This window comes from Gallus gallus, chromosome 10 (assembly GCF_016699485.2).
Source record: "Gallus gallus isolate bGalGal1 chromosome 10, bGalGal1.mat.broiler.GRCg7b, whole genome shotgun sequence".
Lineage (NCBI taxonomy): Eukaryota > Metazoa > Chordata > Aves > Galliformes > Phasianidae > Gallus > Gallus gallus.
Window position 1 is genome coordinate 4,586,032 of NC_052541.1, and position 6,310 is coordinate 4,592,341.

General features: G+C 39.3%; 1 long non-coding RNA gene across 1 annotated transcript; it reads right to left on the reverse strand.

Moving 5' to 3' along the window:
• Positions 1–788: 788 nt before the first annotated feature.
• LOC121111660 lies at positions 789–5,823 on the reverse strand. Its single transcript, XR_005862802.1, has 3 exons — positions 5,641–5,823; positions 2,801–2,952; positions 789–1,193 (listed from the first exon to the last, which is right to left on the reverse strand). It is a non-coding gene; the product is annotated as an uncharacterized LOC121111660 (long non-coding RNA).
• Between the last annotated feature and the right edge of the window lie 487 nt (positions 5,824–6,310).

The window sequence follows — 6,310 nt, forward strand, 5'->3', positions numbered from 1 at the left end:
CAAATCAGCATACGGAACTTCCTTCCGAAGTTTTTATGATGGCAATTTTGCAGTTTAAATTTTGAGTTCTCCAGGTCAAACTCGACTCATTTATAGCTCCTTATTCAGTGAGCACCTTAGTGTTAGCAACTAGTTCAAAAGTGAGGAAAATGAGCAGGAATATATGTGCCTGGGATAGAAAACGTGGATAAAATAAAGTTCACAATGCCTTTCATCAATAGAAGTATATTTACAGAGAAGGAAATCTTTCAGAGCCAGTAGTATGTGGTCCTTTAAGGATTATAGCGGCCCTTTGAGTTAGTTGGACTGAGAAAAATATACAAATCTCATCAGTTGAAACTAGATGAGAAATTATAGGTGGTTATGGAGAAGATGAGGATTCAAATTCTGGGCAGACCTGGTTCCCTCCAGGGTCCTGTGGGTATTTGTGAAACCACCCAGCTCAGAGGTCAGTGTGACTTCCCAGATTTAACACACTGCACAGTTACTTTTTCTTGTCTGCAATTGTCTGTATTTTGATGAATATTTGATTTTTTTCTAATTGTTTCTCCTGTTAATCCTTTTTCAAGATGAAAATGACTAGTTCAGAATGACAAACTAGACAGAAGAAGTGTGGAGATGTGTAGTTGGCAGATACAGGAGCAAGTTCAGTGTATATGTGACAGCTAATTGCTGTCAGACAGTCACAGAAACACTATTAATTGACATATAATACTTAACACTTTCAGAGCAATTTATATCTTCTAAGGACCATACTATATAAACACTAATTAATGCCTAATTAACTTATCTATATGTATTAGCCAATTAATTTCTAATTAGTTTATTTACAGATTCTTCCACACTGGAAACTAATTTAGGTGGGGCTTTTTATTCTGTTTCTAGAATACCGTCCATAATATATTTGAGGGAAGGAATTAATTTCCCCAGCATTTGAAGAGGTGGTGTAACTGGTGGTTTGTTTGCTTTAGAGATGTCCGTTCCCACTGTTCTCCTTCATGCTGGGTAGGAATGTTTAAGCCATTCAAAGGTAAACTGTCCTCCACTGTGAGTGTGCTGCAAAGGCAACAGGGCTTTGTCCCAGGACAGGAGGATGTCTGGCTTGGATCTTGGGTATGGAAGCAGAAGGGCATGGGCTGCTTCAGCTCCTGCTTCCAGGAGCATGTTGTCTTCTGTCCTTTCCATATAAAGCACTAAATATGAAATAAGGAATCTGAATCTGGGCAAAACTACTATTACCAAACTGCTGTGCAGTGCTTTGTTTTGTTTTGGGGGGGGAGGAGGGGGTTTGCTATCCCATTAAAGGAGAGAAATATGTGAGTTCTGAGAAAGTTATAAGGATCCTTCTGTTACTTTTACTGGATTAGTTAATTCAGCTGAAGTCACTGGACTTCCATGTACTAAGGCTGCAGGAAGGAGACTGTCCAAATGCTCCAAACGAGTCATGAAACTGATATTTTATTTAGATGTCCTTGCAGCACAGGGCTATCTGACATCATGTTTATAGTCAGCGTGCAGTAGAAATATAAGAAATCATATACATTTTGGTAGGTAGTGTTCAGATTCAGTTGTAATAATTCACAGTGTTGCTTCAGGGCTTCCATATTGCTTTGGGCATAAAGCTGTACTATAAATTACAGCACACAAAGCTGAATTTGACCTACCAGTTGATGCATAAGAAACTGACTTAATTCTGAATATTAACTACATATTGTGGCCTAGAGGTTTTTTCTTCTCCAAGTGTAGCACTGAATTATACAAGAAGCTTTCTCTTGAGTGAAACCTAAATATAAATACATTCCCAGTCTTAATACCACACAAAGGTACCAATGGGAGAAGATCTTCATTCTAAATATTTCTAATGGCAGCAGAAAGGTAATTTCTGAATATTGCCTGCTACAGGAAGTAATTATCAGGACTTTTCAAAAACTAAGCATCAGGAGCTGATTAATATCTGAAGGATTTAGCAGTAATCATTATGAATTCTGATTGCAGTGGCATATGATTCCTTCCTGCATCCAGGCCTGTCTTTCGAACATGGATCCTAGCTCAGCTCTAAGATTTAGCCTCAGGCTGAAGCCCAGATAGACAATTTTGGCCATGGTGAAAATGTCTAAAATAAAGAAGATGTGGTCCAACCATCTTGGAATTTGAATTCCATTCAGAAGGATTTTGTTACCAGTCAATGTATGTTAATTTAATCTCCAATATACTTGCTCACTAGCAGGAGTAGAGGTGTGTCTTCAGAGATTGAGTCAAAATGTGCTTGTTTTCTATGGAACTATTGCTGCAGGAAGCTGCAAACTGGTTCTTTGTGTTACTTCACAGCTGTTTAACAGACACAAAGAATCGTGGAAAATCATGAACTCAAAAAAAAATAATTACCTCCACATTATATTAGAAGTAAACATGTATTAATTACATTAATTACTAAGTGAAATTCTTATGGATTTGCAGGATTTTTCCACAAGAGGTACAGCAAAAATATGAGAAACGTATTGTGTGACCTGTTGTAGGGAATCTGCTTTAGCAGAGTGGGTGGACTCGATGATCTCTTGAGGTCTCTTTCAACCCCTGTGATTCTGTGATACCATTTTTCTATTCTTTATGAATTGTATCTCATACATCAATTTTTTTTCTATCAACCATCAGCCTAATCTGACTCCTAAAAATATTGTATAAAACAGTAGCATTTAGTGTAAAGATGACAGCATATTTAAAGTGCTTTAAGTAGCAGACATAGAGTGCCACACCACCTTACTGTGTTTTGTGATGCTGACACATCACTGTTAATTCTCACCTCTGTGAACTGAGCTCTGAATGGCATCAACTATGAAGGCCTCCCCTCTGCTTGTACTGTACTGCCCCTAGGGAAGCTGTGACCCTTTGCTGTGCGCAGGTCTACTGGCTGACAGGATCTTCCCAGGAGATGTTCTGGAAGCCATTAACTGCCTTTAAAAACAAAAACAAAAACAAAAAGCTGTGGCAGAATAAATTTCTCAGAAATGCTGGATGGAAGATTAAAGGATATCTGCATGTCTTTTTCTCTATGGCACATCAAAAGGAGAGAAGATGAGCAGACTATTTTTATTTCTGCTATCGTCCAACCTCAGAGAACGGAATAAAGAGGAGGAACATGGAGCTCGTCTGCCTGGGATACCCCCATCCTTTATATACTTGCTGAAGGAGGAAGACAAAAAATTCCAGATCCCCGGGCCCTGTCTTCTAGCAGGGTCCATACCAATAGTATTAGTCTAGATAGGCAATGACCATCATTAGTAGTTTAATCAGTGTCTGTCAGGCTTTCTTCTCTTTTCAGATGCCATAGTGTTTAGTAATACCAGCCAATTTCTGTTTTCCCTTGCCTGAAACACTTCAGGTGGAGCGCAGGTGATGCATATTGCTAGTAAATGCTAAAATACATTTGAAAAGTTGTGATTCAAGAGTGCTTTAAATACCAAGTCATGAAATAATTGTTTTTAAGGGGGGGGGGGAAGGGCTCATTTCAAAATATTCTGAAAATATTCTTGAATCAGCTTTCAAATACTGAAATATTTTTTCCAGTGTTTGTCTCTACAAATTCGTATAATATTACATCCCAAAATTATAATCTGATGTGATATTATCACAATTTCAGTCGAGTCCTGGTGAGAAGCATATGACAAACAGCAGTACATCCAATCATTTCCAGATACATACTTCATCCATCATAAATATTTAAAATTTAATCATTAATCGAAACAGCTGCACGCTTTCTTCAAGTGATCAGCCACTAATAGCTTAAGAACCCTGATTTTAATTTATATTTTAAAACAACAACAACAGCACAACAACAAAAGAACCCCACAGAACCCAGCTTTCACAAGCTCCCCCTCTCCCATCTCTCCCACCTTGCAGAAGGGAGAATTGTGGAACAGCTCTCTCTTCTGATGGCTCCAGCTAGTAGGCGAGCTGGCATGACAGTTGGAATTCCTGTTTAGGGATTACTCCTGTTTGGAGCTATGTTATGGAGTCTGGTCCTGGATTTTCATCCAGGTTCTTGACTATGAGGAATGATGGCATGAATGATGCTATGTCTTTCCTAGTCAAGAAACACTACAAGAATTACTTGTTGTGCATGCATAACCACACAGGATGAAAAATAGATCTTAGCTAAAGGCTTTTTTAAACCAAACCAGCAAAGAAACAAATACTTTATTTTTTATTTCTAGAGTGGAAAATAAAAATCTTTCTTGAAAAGAACCCCAATCTCTGCCTTATATGAGCACATTAAACTCAGTGCAGATAGTTAGCAAGAATTAAAAGTTCCTGGCTTTGCTTTGAATCCCAGATTGCAGTCACTGTTGTTTTAAATCTGGGGCATACACATGGCAAATTTTGAGTGAAGTCGGCAGTAGGATAAAACTGTAGCAAGTTCTCATTCTGGCTGGTATTGTAGGATGGTGGTTCATTCTTTTTCCTGCATATGCAATTGCCAGTATGCAGTAAAATAAATAACAGCTGATATTTATGTGCTATCTGAATATATGTGGCCTGTTACAGTCAGTTTTCATCTGTCTTGTATTTATTTAAAAATGTGTTTGTGATGCTTCTGATGCTGTGACTCCATGCACATTGGAACAGGACTGAAACTATCTGATAATCCTGAGTAGGAATGAGACAGATAGACCATCCCCCGTTTTTACGATTCCTTGTGGCAGTGATATACTGAGTCCTTATTTATGTGCTGTTCAGATTCATGGCCTGCATTCAGACCCAAGTTTTGTGCAGTGTTTTGTTTCTAACCACGTGACAACATTAGAGAGGTCTAAGGGTAGTTAATATCTCAGGTGATGCACTTTCCTACTGCATCTTCCCTCTCCAGAGTGGAACTTGGTGAATTACTGACTCTGAACAAGTCTGTATGAATAAAGGTGACCTGGTGTTTGCCCAGCAGTAAGGATTTCCCAGTGTTTTTTTTTTTTGTCCCCATGTCCTGTGCGTTGTGTGCCACCTGTTCCTCCTGGCACAGGTCAATGAATGCTCTATTTACTTATGTACTATGTAGAATAGAATGTACTATTGCGCAGTATTTTGTTAGAGTTACTGGGCTGCTACGTCCCGTGCAAGAAAATGATTACTACTCTGGAAGTGATAATCCCATTTGATGCCATTAGCTAGTTGTGTGATGTGCTGATGTTTTAAAGTAGCGCTGTGATAAACAGACATCATAAGCTAAATGGCCACCATTTTAGCTGTTTAGATATTGTACTGAGGGACATGGTTTAGTGGGAAATATTGGTGATAGGTTGGACTGGATGTGATCTTAGAGGTCTTTTCCAACCTTGATGGTTCTGTGATTTTCCCTTCCTGGCTATTTTCCTGAGAAGCATTCTGGCCTGGAGGACTAAAACATTTTTTGATACCTAGACCTGAACAGACAACATATTCAAGACAGAGTTTGTTCCATGGATAAGCACTGCCTAGTTTAGTGAAATAAAACCCGGGAAGCAGATAGGAGAGAAATTTGATATAGAATCTTACATAGAGGTGTCAAAGCATCTGTATTTGTGAGCTGTCCACCTTTAGAGACTAATCCAGTCTGCCTTCCTTTCTTTCTGTGGTTGATACAAGCAAGCATTGCAATCCTGTTTTTATCACCTGATTTTGCCATATATGATAGCTGCTCCAAGCATCACAGTGTTGTCTAGACCCCAAGTGAGGAGATAGAGCCACTCTCTAAAATGTTGAGGTATCCCTTGATCAAACTCCTGAAGGCTTCACCGCTTCATGGCAATCTTGGCAAATCCGTCCTCTTGTGCTCTGTCTTCAGATATTGCATCTGTTCCGTTGCCAGTGCTTTATTGCATCACGCTCTGCTTTGATGTCTGAATCTTATAGACAAGAAAAGAATTGTCCCAAATTCTTCTCTGATTCACAAAAGCTATGGTCTCAAGAACAGTGTGTTTCTGTTCACAGTGCTTGTTTAAAGTATTCCTCCTGCTCTTCTGTGTGCTGCCTCCTGTGTGGTCCCACACTTCTGTTGATGGGATTTTATTTAAACTGGATCAGCTCACTGACTGAGTGGGCCACACGGCTGCACGAGTACCTGTGCTGGCACCAATGGACAAGGAATGGGAGCATGCAACAAGGGCAGTGTGAAGGAAAAGAAATACTGTCACCAGGGAGAGCTGTCACCAAACACTACCTATCCTGAACTATGGCCTAAGTTCTCCTGTGAGGCACTTTGCTTTTGTCAGGGATGCTTTCTGCTTTCCTGAGACTTCTCTTTTCTTCATTTCTCTAAAAAAGTTATATAGTTTCCAAAATG